This window comes from Orussus abietinus, unplaced genomic scaffold (genome assembly GCF_000612105.2).
Source record: "Orussus abietinus isolate OABI.00-Male unplaced genomic scaffold, Oabi_2.0 scaffold105, whole genome shotgun sequence".
Taxonomy (NCBI): Eukaryota; Metazoa; Arthropoda; class Insecta; order Hymenoptera; family Orussidae; genus Orussus; species Orussus abietinus.
The window spans coordinates 292,333-297,802 of NW_019394307.1; positions in this window are offsets into that span (position 1 = coordinate 292,333).

Consider the following 5,470-nt stretch of genomic DNA (forward strand, 5'->3'; position numbering starts at 1 on the left):
CTAACAATGGATGTAATTGACGTTAGTTGAAGCGTCATAATTATTTATGATAGTGAGTCTGCCAACGACACGACATATTCAATACAATTATATGTACTTACACAGCATATATGTAATCGTTACTTAGGGTGTTTCCTTATTGCCACATTCATAAGAAAGATTTACTCCCGATGCCTAAGTACGAAAATACTATTTTCCGTATTAACCAATATTCCTCGAATCGTTTTCAGTACTAATATCATTACTTTTATGAGAATGATTCGATATTTAAAAATAAACGGCAGCATCGTAAGAAGCAGGCATTTTAATATTTAGTATTTATCACTCCTCAATTTGCCATAAATCTAAATTTTTTACAATATGTGCAAGATAGAGGAAAAGCATTTTCCCGTCGTGTACTATTTATAGGACCGTTCTTATTACGGTCTGCAAATACGGCCACCTACCCAGCGCGATTTGTTGGAAAAGACGTATCTATACGAGTAATCGCGCATTTATACTCCTGGATAATAATTCCTATACGTTTCTCATGAGAACAACAATTCCGTACATAAATCAACATGGCGGGACAAAGAACGCGTAACCGTTCAAACAATCCTACTACTTTGCGAACTTAGAATCCAGTTAAGAAGAAACTGTCGCTCGTGTAATTCTCGTTAATATCATTACGCCCACATACAATAAACAATGCAAAGCAATATCCAAGACCAAACGACCAATCCCACCATTTCGCGTTCCTTGACTCTCGTGCTTCTGGTTAATGATTTACATATGATGTCAAAATGGAACAAAAAAGGCCTTTAGCCGTTAACTACCTCCCATTGAATCATCCTCATTACCGATACCTCTTTAGGAGCATTCGAAATACATAAATCGTTTCCAAGTGATTTATTAGTCTCGGGTTGCACCGTTTCGATTTACGTTAGGGTGATTCTGGGAAGCGATAATGTCAGGCACCCAGAAAGATCTTCCATAGCAGCGTCCCCACGCGATAATTCGTGTGATAATATGTACAACATCGGGTTTTCAAGTGTCCTGGCTCGAACTCACTTCGTAACATGCCTCTTCGATCAGTTTCTTGGCCTGCTCCTAGTTTGACTTTTAGTTGGGTTCGTAGTTAAGCTTGTAGTTTAGTTTGTAGCTTGGCCTGTAGATAATTCGCAGTTAGGCTCTTAAGGTGAAGTGAAACCCCCTTCAAATCAGCCGATTCGAATACAACACTTTTTTTTTAAGGGTATTGGACCAAACTGTCCGAAACTTTGACACATCACTCCGGATCATCTAAGAATTGTCCTGACACATTCAAAATGTGGATGTTTCAAACAAATTTTTTAACTCAGCCCAGACCAGAACCAAAATGACGTCGAGCTCTAATATTTCGATCAATATACAATTATCGAAGGCTCTGGTATGAGAATCGAAAGGGTCAGGACAATTTTACGACAATTTAGAACACTCTGGTAATCGATAAACTCGCATTTGAACGGGATAAAGGCAAGAAAAGTGTTGTATGCGCTTCTATGCTAAAACGATGGTAATACGAGGTCTCGGAGTGAAAATTTAATTGACCTGGAAATCACAGATGGCGCAGGGGGTCCCTCTGCAGTCAATTAGGGCCCCAGAAAGCATGAATCCGGAGGATTTCTGGAGTTTTACTTCGATTTCTTTATAATTATTGTACGAAAACGACAGGTGGAGTATGCCATTTGGTACAATACCCAATATAATTCGACACAGCTGTCAATATAAAAACGAACGTCGGCAACGTAGGCATTTAGAAAAATCTTCTTTATCGACGTTGATCAAGTTCCTCGACGTGTTTCACTTCACCTTAAACAGATTGAATATTGTATGTAATTTGCCTTAATTTCATCGACCTTATTTTGTTAATAGTAGCCAGTGCAAATGTATGCGACACAAGAAATTCTTTTTGTGTTCTAGAAAGTGATTTATTCACTCGGTGTAGTGCAATGGACGTTAGATAAAAGTGTCTTGGCTAGAATTTGGCTCGAAATTCGGCTGAAAGCGTAGATCGGATCTCGACATTCAACTCATTGACATCGTTATTTTCGAGGCCACAGAACCCGAAGGCACTTGCCCTTAGATTACGGAACCCTAATCTAACTTTTCATCTCTTAATTTACCGGGCAACGGAAATTTAACGAAATTCCAGGTTCCTGCCCCATGGATGACCGTCTGACGACTCACTGAATCGCAACCCTCAAACTAATGGCCTCCGCTAGGGAAAACTATTCCAAGAACTTGGGAGAGATTCCTCGATCCTCGTCCTCTGTGAATTTACGAACACATTTATTACCCCATATTAACTCCTAATGACTGAAACGAATTGGAATCCAACTTTTCCGTGACGTTCATGTAACGATAAATAGAATTAATTAAACAATATGTTTAGTTGTTACACGTGTATAAAGTAATTCATTCTCACGTCGGTTACGTATGGTTCCAAATAACAAAATGGGTTTTGGAACGTAGTAACGCTGTTGTGCACCAAATAAATATTCCAGGACTATTTAGAGTTACGTGGAAGACACAGAATGTCTGTTACCACATGAATAGTTTAACATATAACAGAAAATATAACAATACAATATGATGATCTATTCGAGTTGCGAGATCGATGTGAGTTTAGTTGTGGATGTTTTGCTTCTGGTCGACTAAAAAAGTTGAGCTCCATGGAAGACTCCGTTGCCTTAGTGGGAAAAGAAAAATTCCGCGGAAAAGGGAGAATGTTGTCCCTTTTTTACGACTTGGGACGAAAGATTTTCGCTTGCCATGAGTCGCAAGTAAGGTCATTTTTACCCGCTTGGTACATGTCCAAATAACATCGAAAATCACGTGCACTTTATGGCAGGATGAAGACCCTTCAAATTGCCTTTTTACTGCGACGCCCATCGTGAGAAACGAGTGAAACTCAAGACTCGAATCTTAGCACATGTGTTTTCCAACTGATGCAAACTAATGTTAACGTTTCATGAAATTATATGTTAATTTACAAATATTACGTCCTCGAGACGACACATAAGGATACGTGTACTGGTAGGCATGAACGCCTTGCCTACGGATACGGCACCGTCAGTGTATGTGCGGCAGAGATTTATGTATTCCGTGTTCTTCCATAAAGGTACCAATTTCAGGTTGGGTTTGGGAACGAAAGTACTTATACCAAAGTCAAAAATAAAAGCGGATGCAAAAGTCCAAACGATGCGAAACTTTCGTATACAGCAAAAGCGAAATCAAATATGCGCGACAACCCTGCTTCACGCGGACTTGGCAGATATCGCTATAGGAGAGTGACATCTCTATGTACCCTTAACACGTTCCGTGCCACGTGTACCACCGAAAGTGCGCGTTAACCTTCGGGTGGTACACGGCGTGGCACGGAACGTGTTAACGACCACACAATACTCCTGCTGTACTTCGTCTAACAAGAGCTGTAAGAGTCATTACACTTTCTTGCTTATTCCACATACAAATCTCACGCAAAGTGTGCGAAGGGACCACACGCCCTGACTCCTTCACCCCTGTAGACGCACTCTCAAGGTGTTGCCCGAGGACCAACCCTGGGAAGGAAACTTCGGCCAGAGAAACGACTCGCTTTTAGCTCGTTCCAAAGTACGGCGGCAGCTCACGGAGGCCTCTCATCAAAAGTTCCCTTTTCTCTCTGGCTCGGTAACCGCAGAAACTCTTTCTCAAAGGACATCTCCTTTATGCGGACCGACACAAGGGCCGGTCTGTGGCGCCGCGCTCGGGAACCGGAAGATCACTCCTGGGCCCGAATGGACCCCTTGAATAGGGACGGAGGATCCCTCGGAATATGGGAAAATCTCGACGGGCACTAATGGGGTGGCTGCGGTGTACCTCTGAAAATGGTCTCTTCCGAGATCCGAGTGCGCAACGCCGAGGCGCACTTCTGTCGCCCGTCGAGGAGAGCAGCCGAGCCATATCTGGCAAGGCCGCTAGTCCATATGGGATTGGGCCGAGTAATGGGCTTTACTCTCTATCTGCCAACTCGAGACGTATACCTCGGGCTGGAACGACTCCTCAAAACGACGTCGTTCACCGCGATCGCTTTCTAGGGGAAAGACAGCCGAGACAGGCGGCGCGCTAACGACATCCATTCATAGATTCTTCGATAGGCGAGGTGTACTCGGAGAATTATTTCTACCCTGTGATAACTGCACTCGACATGGTTACCGCAGCTACCGTAACGGGCCTTGTTCTCAGCCTCCTGAGTCACCAGACCTCATGAAAATGGCATCATTCGCTGCGACGAGTTCAAGGCAAGCAATGGTCTTGGAACCTCGCTTGGCACTTACCGAGAAGTTTCCGCACGCATAGGATGCAACTCTGCGGAGGAATTTTGCTTTGTAACGTGACCCGGCAAAACTGAAGCAACAGCAATTTTTGGAAGCCATTTCGTGCTTTTAAGGTGATGTGAAAGTGGCGACACGGAGGTCTCGTTTATGAAAGTTGCCTCTGAACTGGGTGTATCGAATCGTTTCAAAGTATACAACGTGAAGATGGAGGCTATGAGAAAGGTCCTGACCCCCATGAAATTTGAATTGTATAAAAACCTATTGAATAATAAACTGTTAACACATTCGCGACCGGTACATTTTTCCCGTTTCAAATACTGAGTACCGGCGAAAATAATGAAATTCTGAAACTGGTTGTCGCATACTTGTATCGTTAAAGGGCGTGATTCACGTCAGCGGTCGCGAATGTGTTAATAGGTATTATACAAATTTTTTATTAAAAATGAAATTTCATGGGTGCCAGGACCTTCCCTATAGCCTCCATATTCATGTTGTAAAGTTTGAAACGATTGGGTGCACTCAGTTCGGAGGAAAGTTTGATGAACGATCGGCCACTTTCACATCCCCTTATGTTAAATCGCAATTTATTGTGCGGAGCATATAGGCAATTGGCGAATGTATTCGACCGTAGGGATTACTTAATTATTATTAATGCTTCGTGTGTACAATTGCGATCGTAATGGATCCTAAATTCTCTACTTGCTGAGTCGCGGTAGTCTGTCAAGCACGATTGATGAAATCGACGCTCCTGGCCGCGATGACTTGTCGAAGGAAAGATCGCAGCGGCATATCTGGTGCCAACGACTTCCATTGTTGATTAGATGATACGTCTGTCTAATCGTTAGCATTACTCGTACATGAATCTTTGATTTATGGCGATTTCATTTCAAATGTTTGCAGGAACAACCATAGCAAGCCTTGGTTTCTATCTTCGACTCAGGATGTCCCAGCAAAGACGACTCGTGAAAACGCTATCGGTCTTCGAAATTACTTTCTAGAAACAGGGTAGTAACAGAACACTACTAACAATCGCGGTTATAGATGTTCAGATATATCCAGTGAAGTATTACAGTCATTTACTTAGTCAAGATTACTACACATTTATTTACATACACGAAGGAGTCAATACATAT